The sequence below is a fragment of the Anomalospiza imberbis genome, chromosome 29 (assembly GCF_031753505.1).
Source record: "Anomalospiza imberbis isolate Cuckoo-Finch-1a 21T00152 chromosome 29, ASM3175350v1, whole genome shotgun sequence".
Classification (NCBI taxonomy): Eukaryota; Metazoa; Chordata; class Aves; order Passeriformes; family Viduidae; genus Anomalospiza; species Anomalospiza imberbis.
Window position 1 is genome coordinate 2,068,550 of NC_089709.1, and position 16,783 is coordinate 2,085,332.

At 57.0% G+C, this 16,783-nt stretch overlaps 1 protein-coding gene across 12 annotated transcripts in view; it reads left to right on the forward strand.

Annotated features, from left to right (window-relative positions):
* Positions 1 to 216: 216 nt before the first annotated feature.
* The window catches only part of MEF2D (myocyte enhancer factor 2D), a 77,520-nt gene continuing 60,953 nt past the window's right edge, over positions 217 to 16,783 (forward strand). For 2 of the 12 annotated variants that reach the window (XM_068175063.1, XM_068175069.1), the window contains exon 1: positions 576 to 809. The gene's annotated coding sequence lies outside the window, so the exon portion shown is untranslated. Of the gene's footprint in view, positions 306 to 562; positions 810 to 2,037; positions 2,060 to 11,929; positions 11,952 to 16,783 lie in introns of those variants that run through there. The other 10 variants (XM_068175065.1, XM_068175072.1, XM_068175073.1 and 7 more) reach the window with 10 other exon arrangements.

Below are 16,783 nucleotides of genomic sequence, written 5' to 3' on the forward strand. Positions count from 1 at the left end.
TCCCGGCCCAGCACACCCCGCCGCCGGCTACCATTGCCCCTCCCCGGCTCAGCGCACCGTCGCGCCTGCCTCGGCCCCGGCCCCGGCCCCGGCCCGGCCGCGCTAGGCCTCGGTTCCCCCCCGGCTCAGCCCCCCTTGGCCCCGGTCCCACCCCGTCCCCCCCGGCCCCGCTCGCTCCCCCCCGCCGCGGCCATTGGCCGCCCGCGCCGCCGCCGCCGCCCCTGACGCTGGGCCGGGCCCGGCCATGGTCGCTCCCCGCCGGCTCCGCCGCAGCCCCGGCAGCGGCCGGTCCGCGCCCCGCTCAGGTGGGTCCCTCCCGCTCTCGCGCTTCTTCGCCGTCGGGTTTTCTTTTTTCTCTCTTTTTTTTTTTTTTTTTCCCCATCTCTTTCTAATTGTTATTTTTAATTATTTTTGATTTCTTTTAACGTTTCGCGATTCTGGCGCTTACTTCCGAGAACGACACCCCCCCCCCCCCCCCCCCAATCTCCTTCCCCGGGAGGCCTTGGCGGGGCGCGGAGCCCCGCTCCGCCCGGCGGTGTTTGGGGTTGGGGGGAGCGGAGGGACCCTCCCCACCGACCCCCGCGCCGCACGGAGCCGCCCCGAGGCGCGGGGATGGGCGGGGGCGGGAGCAGCGGCGGCGGCGGCGGCGGCGGCGGCGGCGGCAGCGGCACATCCTTCCCCCGCGCCCCCCTTCTCCCTCCTCCCCCCTCGGCTTCAAAACAAACCGTCACCAAAATGGTGCAGAGGTGAAGGAGGGAGCGGGAGGAAGGGGAAGAGGTGGCGGCTCGGCCTGGGCGCTGCGGGGACAGGTGAGGGCGGCGCGGGACGCGGAGGGACGCGGGACACCGGGGGGATGCGGGTGCCGGGTGCGGCACACGGGGATGGTCCCGCGGGGTGCTGCCGGTGGGGTGGGGGCAGCACTGGGGGTGTCCACCCCGCTCCGGGGCAGTGGGCAGTGTCCCCGTGAGACCCCCGTGGTGACAGACCACGAGCCCACCCGCGACACTGCGTCCACCCCGGAATGGGACCCGCTGCGGCCTGGCGGCACGCAGGGAGGAGAAGGGCCCGGTGGATTTCGGGGGTTGGGGGCTGCCCTCCATGGTATGACATAGGGTGATGACATGGGGACTGTGGGGGACCCGCCGGCGAGGCTCCGGGTGCCGATGGGGGCTGCGGTTTGATTGGCAAGAGCAGATTTTGGGAGAGCCGGCGGTAAATCGAGTCCTGGAGCGTCCATGCCTTGGCCGTGCGCCGGCTCCGGAGCCGACAGCTGGGATTGTTTGTCCGGGGGGGCTCAGCGCCTCAGCTCCATCCGGCAGCGGCCGGAGCCCGGTATCGTGGTGGGGCCAAACCGCGTCACCGCGGCCACGGCCTCCCCGGGGTGCCGAGCGCTTCCTTGGCCGGAGGGACCGGCGATGCTGAGCGGGGATGCGGTGACAGGGCGTCCGGCATCTGCGGCTGTTCGGCATCTGTGACGCCCGTTCGACCGCAGCTTATCCCTTCCCTGCAGCTCCCAAGCCCCGTTGGCTTTGTCGTTGGTTTTTATTCTTTTATTTATTTTCCTTTTCTCCCCTCACGCACAAGAGCAGCACACGGTCAGTTGTGCCACACACGCTGGTTCTTACCCCTGCACCCGTGGAGCCCCATGGTACCCCCAGCTCTGCACGGCCACCAGCTGGGCTGTCCCCTCCTCCTAATCCTCCACAAGTGTCAGAGCTGCCACGCGGTTTTGGCTAGTGACTCCTCCTTGCTGTGGCCAGGGGTCTGGGCAGGGACAGGGACACCTGTGCTGCTGCAAATTCCCCCGGCACTTCAGATCAGCGCTTCTGCCTGCCCCCACCCTGGGAAGGCCCGATCCTGTCCCTCCAAAGCCCCTTCTCCTGCAGTGCGTGGCCGTGTATGGATTTTTGGGCTGGCATTGCTTCGCCGAGATGGATGTTCTCAAACCACTGTCCCAGGACAGCCAGCCTGAAATCCTGCTGCTGACGAGGAAGGGGCTGTGCTGGCCTCAGTGAGACGGGGACGCTCATCAGGCCAGGGGTGCAGATTTTGGGTGTAGGTAAGGGTTATTCTTGTTATGTTCTTTCCTTCCCTGAGCTGATTTGGTGCTGGTGGCCCTGATGTGGGAGCGCTGAGCTGCCCCTGTCTCTTTGGAGCTCCAAAGCAAGCTGCTCTCCCTGCCCTCAGGATCACCGCCATGGGCTCCTGAAGGTCACAGACCTGTGGATGGGCCTCATGGATTCTCCTTTCCACTCCCACCACCTTGCCCTTCAGCCCCTGCAGTTGTCGCGGCTTTGCCGAGCTGAGGCATCTGCACTTGTGCCGGCTCCGAGCAGGTGGCCGATGTCCCCGCAGCGGCGGTGGGGGCCACTGCTCGGGTTTCGCTGGTGCCTCTGCCACAGCAGGGATTTAACGTGCTCATGTTGAAGGGGCATTAGCTCCCGTGTCAGGTGGCTCAGGGCTTCCACTCCTGCCCAGGCTCTCCCCCAGCACAAACCAGCTTGGGGGCTCCTCATGCTGAGTGGTCACGTCCCTGTGTGTGCTCAGTCCTGCTGGGGGGCTCTTGGGACCTTGAGAAGTGCTGGCTTTGTCAATAGGTGACCTTGGGCATGTCCCTTTGCTTCCCCATGCTTTGGTGGTGTTCTCGGAACGGGGGAGGTGGTTAATGTGTTTAATTCCCCCCTCCTCACTGGTATGGGGCTCCTGGCTCCTCTTGGGAAGTGCAACTGCAGAGCTGGAAAGGGCTGTTGCTATTTTGTGCTGTCCCCAAGCGGGCAGGGTGGAGGCATGGACGGTGCTGGAGTCACCCGGGGTGGATTTTTCCCAGGCTGCCAAGTGAAACAAGTGGGGTCTGAGTCTCATTTAATGCTGCAGCCCTTTACTGTGACTCTGGCAACATAAAGGAGCCTAAATATGGTCATAAACTGCATCCACTTCAAGGTCCCTTCGTGCTGCCAGGGCAGCCTCACGGCGGCTTTGTGAGAGGGAGAACAAAGCCGAAAGTGTCGGACGAAAAGTATGGGAGCGGGACCCAGCTGCCGCGGTGCCGGCGTGTGCCGGGAGCTGGTGGCGGCAGCTGCCCGGCAGGGAGGTGTCAATGCTGGTGCAGGCCCTGGCTCGCGAAGGAAGGATGGACGTGAGGGTGGGGGGAGATGCTGCTTGGCACATCCCGGAGGAGCAGGAGGGCTTCGGTTAGGTGCGGAGGGCTCAGCTACAAGCTATGCGTCTAACACCCTGGGCGAGTCATTTGAACCTAAAAAAGCGTCTGTGGTGAGGGGCAGAAATTGCTTTTCCCTCTTTTTTTCCAAGCCAGAGTGCTTGCCAGGGTCAGGTTGGCATCGCCTGGAGCGTGCTGGGAGGAACCCGCCATGGGATGCTGCGTGGCATCTCTCCTCTGTGATGGATTGCAGGGACGCGGTCTTTTTGGGAGCGAAGGGGAAAGAGGGAGCAGGCTGTGGGTTGCTGACATTGATTCCGCTCCCCTGGAGCACTGCTGCCCCACTGGGTGCCCCCGGCAGTGGTGGTGAGCTGCCATGTGGAGCTGTGACGGTGTGAGCTGCCCTGGAAGGTGGTGCCTGAGGCTCAGGAAGTGAGCAGGCAGCATCCCATTAAATCCTGTTAATACCCGGGAGTGCACATGGAGGTGACCCAAGCCACGGTGAGCTGCACAGGCGGCGGCGATGGGGCTGCCGTGTCGATGCTGTGCCGGACTTCCCCATCTGCAGCCAGAGCTAAAAATATCCCCCTGCCTCACCCCGCCGCCATCCCATCTGTTTGGAGGGTGAACTCCTCAGGCCAGGGGCTCTTTCTTATTTTTATCGCTATTTTGGCAGTTCCTGGAGGCTGAGCTGTCCCGGGTTCAGAGGTGACTCTATTGTAGATGACAGTCCTGCTCCCGGGAAGGTTTGGCTCTGCTGCTGAGCCCTCCGTGGTGAGCAGAGAGCAAGTGAGGAGGAGGAAGGGGGAGGAGGAGGAAGGCTGGGGAGGGATGGAAATGCGTGGCCGTGTTGGTGCCATGGGGTGAGCCCTGGCTGTGCTTGCCCTCTCCTTGGGCCAGCAGGACTGTGGGGTGCATCACCCCCTCACCTCCCCCCAACACTGGGACTTCCCCACTCGATGTGACTCTCAGGGGTTTGGTTTTGTTTTTTCCTTTCCTTTTTTCCTCTAATTAGTTAAGCTTTAAATAAAAAGCTGAGATTTGTTAATCACTTTGTTTGATCAGAGCTCAGGCAGTGCTGAAGACCTCTAGGTTTTTCCCTCTGCCTGTGTGAGCAGCAGTTTGCTTTTGCTTTCAAGATGGATCTCGCCGTCTGCCTGCCAGCAGCTCTGCCTCCCCGGATCTGTCGGTTTGCATCTTGCACTCCACTTAGCTATGCTTGTGGTTCTTCTTTAATTTTTCCTTTCCCCTCACTCTTGGTGTCTCCCTGCTGTAGCTCCCCACTGCTTGCAAAACAGACAAGAGCCTGCATCCTTTAAAAATCCTAAAAAAAGTGCCCATGTGGAGAGCAGAGGTTTGATAAATACTCCAATTTGGAGTGATTTATTTTGGGGGGGTGGGGTCTAGGTTTGCTTTCTCTTAAATGGGGGCGCAAAAGTTGGGGGACTTGCGCCTCTGAGCTGCATGGGAACAGTTTTTTGGGGAAACTTGGCCCGTTTTTGTGTGGGTCACAACAAGGCTGGAGGGACACAGCAGCTGCTCCATGATTCCCAGGGTGCTTCTTAGCTATGGGTGAGCACCTTCCCCTATATAAAAGCGAACAATGAGGTGCATGCAATGGTGATGGGTCCTTGCTGCCACCATCTGTGTCCCCCGGAGGGCTCTGGTCATGGTGAGATGTCCTGGTTGTGGCTGACTGCTGGAATGCTGGAACAGCTGCTGGGGCCTGTTCCCAGCGCTGGGTACTTCCATGTTGCCCAGTGGGACTTTAAATAGCTCCGTGCTCCAGTCCCCAGCAGAGCAGGCGTGGGTGCTGCTCTTGCGCTGCCACACGCGAAGCCCGAGCAGCCGGAGCGGTGCCGGCCCGGTGTCCCGGTGCACGTGGTGAGGACAAGCTAGAAGGGCAGGATGGTGCCTGTGCTGGGATGTGTCAGGCTCCAGCCACCACCCAGGAGCTGCCGTGGTGTCCCATGCCGGGCTGGACCGTGCCGGGGCTGAGCGGGACGCGTAGGATTTCCCAGATTGCGATCAGCCCTCGGTTTTCCCGGAGGCAGCGCGCGGCCCTGCCCGCGGCTGCGCGTGGAGGGGGTCGGCAGCACCCATGGCCCGACCCTCCTTGCTGTGGGTGACCAGCGCGAGTTGGAATGCAGAGGTGGGCAGCTGAGGCCCTGCCATCTGTGCCGGCTGTGCCCGGTCAGCCCGGTGCTGCTGGCACAATGGCTCAAGGTCAAAGCCGCGCACAGTGGCTTTGGGCTGCTGCTGGCGCAGGGTGGAAGCACTCCCACCTCCTGTCCTGAGTCACTGGTGGTTGGGGTTGGAAAGGGGGTAATTAAATGACCTATTTCTGGGCAGGGAGGAAGAGGAGGAGGAGGAGGAGGAGGAATCGTTTCTCTTTCCAGAGCTTCAGACAGCTTTCTGCAAGCGTCCGGCACAAACCCCAAACCGCTTCCAGGAGGAGGTGCCTGCAGCCCCGTGGCTGGGATGTTTGGGGCACGGGCTGGGAGCTGGGGGCTGTGGGGAAGGGTGACCTCCCACTGCAGCACTGCTGTTGCATCAGCCTTTTTCTCTTTGGAAGGAGGCAGGACAAATCCATGGCTCCTGAATTATTTTTTTTCCTTTTTTTTCCATCTCCAAAAAGTAGTAACGAGATTTGGGAAACGGCACCTGGGGCCAGGTCCTTGACCCAAGCCCACCCCAGGGCTGCCAAGGGATCAATTTAGGATTTCCAGTGGCATTCCTCCTTCTCCTCTCCTTCTGCCATAGGGGGATTATCAGCACCTACGTGTGTGATGGATCCTGCAGCTCATGGCCCCGAGGGTGCTGAGGCTGTGGGCCTGGAGGTACCTGCTCCAGAGGATGTGGTGGAGCTTCAGGTGCAAGGTTTTATTGATGGGTATAATCAGTGGTTATAAATATCCCTGCTTGGAAGTTTTCATCTTCTTTTCTAAATGGAAGTGCCTTTTGGAACAAAGTGACTTTCCTCCATCCTTTTCGAAAGTATCTTTTTTCTCTTGTTATTTTGAAGATGAAATTTTTCTTTTTACTCTTAAATTTTTTCCTTTCCGATTTTTGGAAGACTTCAGGGAAAAATCGCTAGGCGCCATACCCAGGAACACATCCCATGTCGTGCAGGTGGGGAAAATATGTGGGGTCAGATTCATCTGGTTTGGTTTTCCTTAAAAAGGAAATTGAGAATTGGAAATGTTCATGGCATCAGTGAGAATTTTCTATCAAAGCAGACAAAATCTGAGGGGCGGGAGTTTGCTTAAACCTGCTGCATCAAGTGTAAAAAAAAAAATATAAGTTAAATAAATTAATTGGATAAAGAACTTCTGTTCAGTAAAAGACTGGCAACATTTCTGGGTTTCTGTCTGGAATTTTTCAGTTGTAAAACCTGAAATCCTCCCCCACCCCTAGCAGTAACCTTGAGACATGGTGCGGGAGCAGGAGTTTCCACTGGCAGGGAAGAAAAAAATTACAATAAAGAATGTGGACAAATTATTTTGACTGACCAGCCTTTTTTCATTTTGCACGGGCAGTCACCAAGACTGTCCTGCCCCGCAGCTGCTGTGCTCAGTGCTGGGAGCAGGAGATAAACTACTGTGGTGAGAGGCTGGGGCGGGGAATGGCAGGGATCGGGCTCCAGGCGTGGGTGCTCTTGGTCCACAGTGGCATCCACGGGGAAGGACCTTCTGCAAGCTTGGGACTGCCAAGAAAGGAGTGTTTTTCACCCATTTTGGGCATCCAGAGGCAGAGAGTGGCTGTGTGTTTGTGTAACTATAGGTGAGGGCTGAGCTGTCGTGCTTTGTCTAAGTATCGTGATGAATGTCCCTGTGGAGCTGGTACCTGCAGGTTTCTTGCTGGCATCTGAGCTGCCAGCCCTGGGAGGGACAGCCACTTTGTCCGAATGCCAGTGGCTGGGAATGGTGTCCATCCCTGGGGTGCAGTGTCCTGTGGCACCCGTGACACCTCCTCTGGGTGGGGACCCTGCTGCTGCTCGGCTCAGTGTTGGGTGGCAGGTTGGGGTGGCTGAAGACCCCACAGTTTGTTAAAATCTCGGTGTTGCTGCAGCCTGGCTCTGCCACAAGCCCCCTCCTCCTGCTGGGAATTCCTGCAGGGAGCTCTGGCTTCGGCTCTGTTGGACACGGAGCCTGACAAGTGGTGCTTGGACTGGTTCAGAACTTGCTGGAAGAACCATGGGGGAAAGGAAGGGGTTTGTGCGTCACCAAGCGTCTCTGGTGCTGGCACCACTGGGGAGGCCATGGAGGTGAGGAGGTGCCTCTGGGCACAGTTATCACAGACTTGTGGAATGGTATAGGCGGGAAGGGATCTTAAAAATCATCTCATTCCAACCCTTGGGTTTATCCCAGGGGATAAACCACATGTTCCCTGGAGACATGTCTCTGCCCCTAGGAAAACCCTGCTGTAGCAGCAAATTTGTTTCAATAACTGGAACAGGGTTGGGTGAAGGCAGGGCTTACCTGGACGTGGGCTTGGGGCAGTTTTCCATTGAGTATTCTGGTGAGGAGCAGCATTTGGGATCACATGGACAGCGTGTGCATGCCAGCTCTCCTCTGAGAGCATGCACCAGTGTGGGGGCTCTGGGAAGGGCTCAGGGGGTTGGGATGCAGCCAAAGTCAGGCCTTATCTCCAGCCTCATCCCTTGGGTGATGCTTTCCCAGAGAGCTCCATGTGCCGCTGGACGTCTCGCTTTGCATGACTGAGGAGGATTTGACGCCCAATCTCCAGGGTTTTAAGCAAAGGGATCAATCACGTATCCATCCTCAACCTTCCCTGACTCGGCACGGCCGTCCTTCCCACGCGCCGGCAACGAGCCGCCGGGAAAACTAGCACCTCTCGGCTCGCTCGATCAAAAATATCCCCAGTCCTGCATGGATGCCGTGCCAAGATGGGGAGTGGAGCCTGCGCTGCCTCTTAGCAGAAATCTGTCGCCTTGCTCGGCGGTGGGGAGGCTGGGAGGGAGGCTGGGATCTGCGGAGTGCTGAGCCCCAGCGCTTTCGAAAATAGAAGCAGAACAAATGGTTGGAGCAAGATCTGGTGGTGAAGGCAGCCAAGGCCTCTTCCCGCGGCAGCTGGTGGCTGCTTCTTGCTCCTCCATCAATCCTCTCCCCAGAGCTGGCATTTCCTTGCGGGGGGGGAGAGGTGAACATCTGGCTCTTGGAGCAGCCTGGGACACAGCAATGCTTTATTGGGTTCGGTGTGGCGCCCTGAGGTTTTGGTAGAGTTGAGCTTTGAGTGAGCTGTGAGGATGGCAGGGCAGGAGGGGATTCAGTCAGCATGAGATAAGGAGGAGATGGTCGGGTGGCGCCAGTTCCTGAAGGGACTTTGTCCCAGAACAATGGGACAGGTGCTGGCTTGAGCTGCGAGCACGCCGGCACGGCGTGGCAGCAGGTGCTGACCTGGTGTCCGACAGCTGAGCACGGAGCTGCTGTTCCTGCTCCCACGGGACGGGTGGAGGTCCCGCTGGGCTGAGTTCCTGGTGGCTCCCGGGGGCCCCAGGGGTCGTGGGAGCTGCATTGGGGTGCTGCTGGGGAAAGGCCAAGGGCTGGGTACCTCGCCTCCTGCTTCCCCGGGGGCTCCTGAGGGGACAAAGCCGCCTGTCCTCACACCGGCCACTGGCACCCAGGAGAGAAAAATGGTGAGCCCAGCTCTCAACACAGATTGAGAGACTTTGGAAAAGTCCTGGTGGTTGCCCTCAGGTCTTTCAGCTGTAGGACCAGATGTGAGTGTGTGCTTTAGCGAGCAGGATATCACACCTGCCTTTGTGCTGGAGAGACCTGCTCCGACTGGACGAGGTGGAAGAGGGAAGGTTGGGAAGATGCTTTCCTTATGGGAAGATGTTCTTGCCTTGTCCTTTCCAGTGGAGAGGACCAGCCACGGTGAGCTCAGCATCTGCCTGGGTGACCTTCAGCGCCTTTGCTTGGAGAGAGAGGCTGCTTTGCATGTCCTCTGCCCTGCCAGCAGCACTTGCACCGAGCATCGGGGTCTTTTTGTTATGCAAATGAAGCTTTGGTTTTTGCTTCTCAGAGATAAATACCTTTGAGGCTAAATTTGGAGCTTGGGGCGCTGCTGAAAGTGCTCTGATGGCCCAAGGCCTGACAGGTCAGATGCTGAAGGTGGTGGTTCGGGTGTTTGGCTCCACGGAAACAGAGCAGTCACGATATTTTTTCCACCGGGGTTATACAAGATTTTTTGCAGCGAGTATCAAGCGCGTTGAGTCCTGGTGGGGGGTCCTTGGCACCTGCTGCCACCCTGCACCTGGAGGTCCCACTTTTGCAGCGATGTGCTGTGGTTTCATTTAGGCTTTTAGAGCTCAGGAGACCCTTTTGTCCCAGCATCACGCCGCCCCTCGAGGATCCCCACTGAGCTGTGCCCAGGCACCGGGGCTCCAGTGCAGGACTGAGACAGGGATGTCTCAGTGCCCCTGACACTGGGCACTTGGGTTTTGTGCTCAGGATCTCTCTCCCACCCCTCAGAGAGGCTGAGGGGTGCAGGCTGTATGGCCGGAGGGTGTGGTGCCAAGTGCCATGCACCAGACCAGAGCTTTTTCTCACCTCCCCACTTGTGCGTGGTGTGGACCTGGCATCCCCAGGGGCAGCCTGGCTTCCTTTGGGGCCCCGTGAGTCCCTGGCAGCCCGTCTCTCTTGTGATGGGGTCATGGGCCGTTGGTCTGGGTTTTTGGGCAGAGGTGTTTGTGTATGATCTTATTTTTATTTGTGCGTCTTTCGGAAATTTTTCGTCACAGCAGGTGCCGGTTCAGTGCCCGGCAGTGGGGCGGGAAGGGGTGCGAGCGGGGTGGAAACGTGCCTAAAACTGTTTGGCTTCTGCTCGTACAGTTTTGCTATTTCTGTGCCACAGGAGAGCTTGAACTCCCTAGGGTCTGTGGGGGGGCTGAAGCCATCAGGTTCCTGGTTCATCCTTCCTGACCTGTGGGGTCACAGGTCACCTACCAGCCCGAAAACTCACAGACATCAGCCCAGGGGCTCTCTAGGGCTGAACCAAGGTGGTGGGACGTTAAGAACACCCAGAGGTATCTCATGCCCTTGCAAAAACACAGGCAGTGGTGGGTTTTATTCCAACAGGGTCTCCCACATCCTGCTAGCAATGGGATACCTTGGGGACCTGCAGGTGGAAAGGAAAGGTGCTGGGAAACAGAGGTAAAAAGGGGAGGGCAGCTCTTTGAGAGCTGCTTCTTTGTAAAGTTTTGGCATTGTCTGGGTGCTGAGCCGTGGAGGGCTGGGCTAAGGCCACCCCAAAATAGGGTATTCCTGCTCGGGTTCCACAAGGTTTTCTGGAGGATGGGTTTAGGACTTGTCGCTGTGTCCTGGCAGAGTGGCAGCCTGCATCCCCCAAAGCCCTGCGGGGTCTGGAGTACCTAAGCCCAGGGAAGCTGCTGCGCCAACGATGCCCCAGAGTGGATACTCTGGCCAAGGCACAGGAGCAGGTCCCCATTCCAGGGAAGAGAAGGCTCTAGGTAAACCTTTGAGCTCTTTCCAGTGCCTAAAGGGTTCCAAGAGAGCTGGAATTGACTTTGGACAAGGGCCTGGAGTGACAGGATGAGGGGAGAACAGCTTCACACTGACAGAAGGCATGGTTAGGTGGGATATGGGGAAGAAGTTTCTCCCTCTGAGGATGGTAAGGCCCTAGCAGAGGTTGCCTAGGTTGCCCCATTACTGGAAGTTCCAAAGGCCAGGTTGGACAGGGCTTGGAGCGACCTGGTCTAGTGGAAGGTGTTCCTGCCCATGGCAGGGGATGGAACGAGACCATCTTCATGGTCCTTTCCAACCCAAACCATTCCACGATTCCATGATCCCCTGCATCCCTTCAGCTGTGACATGGCCCTGCTCCTCCAGCCTCTGCTGCCCCAGCAAAGGTGCTGCCTTGGTTCTTTCTTTTTTATTTTTTTTTTTCATTCTTTTTGTCCCTAAAAATGCATTACCAGTGCAGCTCATCCATATTTCCACCACCTTCTCCCTCCTGTTCTCGCGCTGAAGTCTATAATGCTGAAATTATAGCATCCCCCTCGTCACCATGGCAACGCTCAGGGATGTATTTAAAAAAAAAAAAAAGACCAGAAGCCCTCCAAGGATTATGACTTCAGTGAGGGATCAGGCTGGAGGGGAATCTGGGTCACGGCTGGAGCAGGCTTTTCTTCCAGCCTGTCTTCAGTAATTCCCCTTCCAGCGCCCGGGGCCGCGTCAGGGCAGGGCAGAGCAGAGCTGCTGGCACCCATGGGTGCCCTCGAGGGGGTCCCGCTGCTCTGGGAGGTGCTGCCTCCCTCTATACGAGACTGCTTATTGCCCATGCACACTCTGGGAAAGAGCATCCTCTGCAAGCTCAGTATGCCCACCCAAAATTGAGGTGTTTTAACCAAGCCTTTTTGATTCCCAAACGTGTGGTGCCTGCAGGAGTGCCAGAGCCTCGCTCCCCCTCCACCCCGCTTTGTGCAGTGCAAGCTTTCTCTCTCATCCCCCAAAATAAACAGGACTTTTAAAATATATTTTTTTACTCCTCTTCTTCTTTTTATTTTTTTTCCTCCCTTTTTCCACACCCCCAGAGCCGCTGTTGCTGGTGGCAGGGAGCCCAGACTCTGTAGGAACTCAGAAATGCTGCGAATCCAAGCCCTGGCTGCCCTCTCAGTTTCGCAATCCTTTGGAAGGGGGGAGAGAGAAGAAATAAAATGGGAGGGGATTTTTTTTTTCTTTATTAGAGATTTATAGACTTTCCCACCAGTAGGGACAAGGAGCTGGAGCCGAGCGGCCAATTTCCTACAGTAAGTTTCCAACACTGCTCCTCTCTGGCCACTGCAAAACCCTCTGCAGCCTCTCCTATGGTGGGTTGGGTTGGTTACATTTTTGGAAAACCATCGGAAATGCCGGCATTTCCAGTGAGTTGGGGGGGTTGGCAGGGTGAGGGGCTGCTGATGTGGGGGGTGGTGGTGCAGCTCAGTGGGCCGGCACCTCCCACGGGCTAGGTGATGCTAAGAGCCAGGAAGAATCAGCTCAGGTGGTGTTTTCTGAGCAATTAAAGCCCTTTTTCTACCTGTTTTTTGGTTGCATGTGAACCCTTTGGCTTGGGCTTCGTGGCGGTGCCTGACAGCCGCTCATGGCTGCTGGTCCCTCCAGCCAGGCTCGGTGCTGCTGGGGCACGTTCCCTGCTGTCCTCATCCCCCTCAGCCATTTGGCCTCTCGAGGTTTGTGGTCCATTTATTTTTAGGTAATTGCAGTGTCCGTGTGCTGGAGAGGCCGGTGGGTACCACGCAGCCGGACAAGGGAGGGGTTTGTTGGCCAGTGTATTTTAAGCAGTTGGTTTCTTACAGGCAAGAGCTTGTGCAGCTCCTTGCACTGGTGTGGAGGGGCCCAGCCAATGCCACGGTGGCTCCTGTCCCCACAGATGCCACTTTACCCGTGCCTGGTGCTGGACATGGGGCAGGGCGTGAGGGTTCGGCTCCTGGCCCTTCTCTGCACCCTCGGGCAGGATCTGACCCTCTGCCAGTGCTCCTGCTGGAGGAAAAAATCCTCCCTTAAGCTGTGCCTGGATGAGATCTGAGTGCTGGCAGCTCTGCTCCCAGTATCCAGTGATTAATGGGATTAAATTGGTGCCCTTAGTGAGGTTTTTTTATTTTACATCTGGTTTTCTCAAGACTTTTTAAGCAGGGGGAGGCCGGTGCCATGTCGCACTGAGATCTGATTAGATAAGGGAGAGCTGCCTGTGAACAAAATTCCTACCGGATAATTATTTATACCTCCATGTGCGTCACTAATAAACATCTGGATCTGCTCCAAACATCTTCATTTGATTTGTTTTGTAGTCTCTCAACAGGGATGTTTCTCAGCTCCCCACCTCCCTCTTGTCGCGTGGCTTTTGAGGACTTGGCTGAAATGAGGGGTGGGTTTGAGCAGTCGCCCCACTGCTCTTGGGACGAGCCCATCCCCCAGCACCAGCCTTGCTTGCCCGTTTCTCCCCGGGCATTCGCACTCTTGGGGCTGGTTTAGCAAATTCCCACTCCTGGGTTCCCGTGATGGGGCGACAGTCACGTTGCCCTTTCTCAGGAGGAGAAAATTTGTGGTGTTGGTGGTTGAAGAAAAAAAATATCAGTGGTCAAAACAAGCCAAAAAGCAACCCCAGATGTGTTGCCTTCTATTTTAAACATCCTCGTTTGATTTGGGGGCGAACCAGACTCCTGACCTTTCGGAGCACGTGGGGCTGGCAGTCACGCCAAGCTCTCCCAGGCCAGGGCTGACTTCTTGCTCTGTGTAGAGCCAAGAAATTACTATTAATAACTTTCCCTGAATGAGAGTTGAGTACCTGCTTCCCTGGGGCTCCTTGGAAGGCTCCGGCTTGGGCGGATAACATCAACAGTCATTATGAACGGGACTGAGAGCATCGGGCACAGCTGGGATGCAGATGGGAAGGGACTGATGTGGGAGGGGAGAGATGAAGGAAGCCTCTGGCTGGCTGTGAAGCGCCTTGGGCAGGGCTTGCAGGCGCCACGAGCCATTTTTTGTGTGTTCCTCCATCCTTTTTACAGCCCTGGCCCCTCTTTGCACGAATGCAATGCGAAAACCATCCCGAGTCGTTGGAGCCAGCGGCGAATGCCAGCTCCATCCATGTTGGCTCTAATCTGTGTCTCACCTCTGCTGGGCTCTCAGGAGAAAAAAAAAAAAATAAATAAAAAAGTTTCAGTGCTGCACCCAGCCTTAATCTCTTTAAACTGTATTTCGCTAATCCTTCATTTGGATCTCATTGTGAGCTTGTTATCCCGTTAGGGCTGAGCCGTGCGTGGCGGCGCCCGCGGAGCTGGGTGGGAAGGGGCTGTGTTGGCCCTGCCGAGGCCGCGTGCTCCACCAGGATGTGCCAGCAGTGCCAGCGAGGTGGGCTCGGCTCTGTGGGGATGGCTGTCTGTGCTCCGTCCTGCTGCTGGGGTGGGGTGGGTGCTGGGGGGTGCTGGCGGTACCGGGCTCTTTGGTGTGAACTGTGGGGAAGTTGTTTCTGTTTGCCTTCCCGTCCGTTCCTTGACGTGCCCATTGGGAGTGTTGGAGCTGGGGAGGGGGGGTGTCGTGTACAAAGTGCTGGTTGTGGTTTGTGCCAAGGCTGGTTCAGTCTTTGCGGCGTTTCTGGGAGCACCTGCAGCACCGGGGCCGGGCACCAAGGGCAGGGTTTTAGCTGGGGTTGTTATCCAGGAAGCTGGCAGGAGGTGATCCCAAGGGTCTCACCAGGAGCAGGGCAAACCTGGTGTGCACCGATCCCCCTTCCTGCTGCCACAGGACCATTAGAAAAGGCCATCAGCTGGACCCATGGGCAGGCAGATTCGTTCCTTTAGTGAGAGGTGCTCTCCTGCTGGCAGGCTGTGCTGGTGCCCTGCTTGGTGCTGCCAGGCCCCGTCCCGGGGGGCACAGCCGTGCCAGCACCTTGCGGCGCCCGGCCTTGGCCCCCTCCCCTCCGCGTAGGGACCTTCTCGGAGTGACTGGCAATGGCAACAGCTCTGCAGCACCCAGAGGGCTGGGATACCTGCAAGCCTCGTTTCTGGAGGTTCTTGAGGAGGAGAGCGGTCCCGCACGAGGCTGCAGCTGGAGAAGTGGGAAGTCCACCCTGCTGGATAATGGAGCTGGGCTGAGCCTTGCCGGCTGCGATGGGCGAGAGCAGGAGATGGTCTGCAGAGCCGGTGCAGAAAGCAAAACAAAACCCACACACCCACACATTCCCACATGCGCAGGCACACACGGCAGCGAGCAGGCAGGGAGGGGATCTGCCGGCAGCCAGAGTCGAGACTCGAGTTAATTTGGTGGAAAATGAAAACCATTGTGGCAAGCGAGAAGGTTCCTGGCTTTTGTCTTTTTCCTTCCTCAAAGAAAACATTAGGTGGGATTTTTACCTTCCCCAGGTTTTGTTTCGTGCAGAAATGTGGCTCTGAAGAGGAGCCTGGTGGTTAAAAGAGTTGCTGCCTGTTTTGTACTTTCCTGCCCGGCCTCCTCCCTGCTGGAAGGTCTCGTGGGCACATGTGTCACCATGTCCTTGTCCACTTCTGCAGTGGGTCGAGGGAGGGAGGTGGCTCCTGTGACATTGCTCAGCAAGTGACAACGAACTTGGCTCTAAGCCTGCACGTGGCTTTGCCCGAGAGCCTTGGCTGGCGTTTAAATTAATGCACCTTTATTTGCCTCCAGACTGGGGAGCATCTCTGCGGGTCGTGCTTTTGGGCAGTGCTGGGGCACAAGGGCACGGTGAGGGGCTTGTGGCATCATTCACCTTCCGGAGATGGGGTCTCTGCAGGGGGAGCCGCTCAGATTCCGGGTCTGGTTCTGGCTGGGGCTGGGGTGGTGCTGTACCTGTGCCGGGGCAATGGGGGTCTCGCTGCCCCCAGGGGGCTTCCCCTCTCCACCAGAGCACTTTGGAATTGTGAAGTATTGTGTGATGAGGTTTATGCTGGCTTTCATCTTTCCATCATCTTTCCTCATCTTTCTAGAAAATGAGGATAGTGAAGTCCAGGAGGGCTGGATCCCTGGGATTTGCTCTCCTTCCCTGGGTTTTGCAGCCCTTTGGGGTGCTCCGGTCAGGGGCTTGGCTGTGGCCATGCTACCCCGCTCCCTGTGGCTGGGAAGGTAGAGCTTTTCCAAATGCCTCTCTCCCCTTTTCCTGTGCCTATAATTAGCCCTGGCTCCCCGCCACCGTATACTGTACGATCCTGGAAAGAGGTCATGGCTTTGCTGAAATTCTTGGGAACAGAGCTGCCTTTGCAGCTGGGAAAGCAGCACAATTTCCAAGCAGATAAGAAATAGGGCAAATGCAACTCTGTTCCCTGCTGTAATTTATGGGCTCTGGGGATGGCATCCAACGGCCTCCTCCCTCCTCTGGCTCTCCACGTGCTTGGGAGAGTCTGGATGGGTGAAGAGGTTCCAACTGGTTCCCAGCTCCGGTGTGCTGTCTGGTGGTGGCGCATGGGGAGGGTCCTGTCCTTTCCTGGACTGCTGGGTCTGGTTTTCCCCTTCTGCTGGATCCTGTTGAGGTCTTGCCCAGGACTGGAGAAGGAAACAAACACATTTTTGGGTGTGTGTGGTCCTTTTCAGTTCTAAAACGTCTCATTTTTATGAACTTCCCCAGAATGGAACTTCCTTTGCAGCAGGAAAAGGATCATCTTCTTGACCTTAAAGGTCTTTTCCAACTGAAATGATTTTGTAATTCTGTGATTACACGATCTCTGGGCAGGTGAGGAACAGGACTTGGCTTTTCTCCCAAGGAGGGCAAAGCCCACAGAAGCAGAAGGGTCTGCAGTGGCTGGGGAGGGTTTTCCCACCACCAAATCCTCCTGTGCAAACTGGTGAAAAACTCAAAGTGAAAAGAGTTTTTTGTAAAGAGAAAACTCCCCTCTTCAGAAAAGAGAGACAGAAATGCAGCAAAATCCCCTGTTCAGAAGTTTCCCAAAGTTTCTCTGCTCCGTACACTCGTTCTGAGAAAAAAACAGGATAAATCCACCCCAAAAGGACAGGATTGGAAAGCAAGGACATGAGTTTCCATTTCAGCTGGGACTCCACACGTGCTGTATCCCCCTGGCAGCATCCTGCTGTTGAGCCGATCGTCCCTTTCCAAAGGCGAGATTAGCTAAAAAAA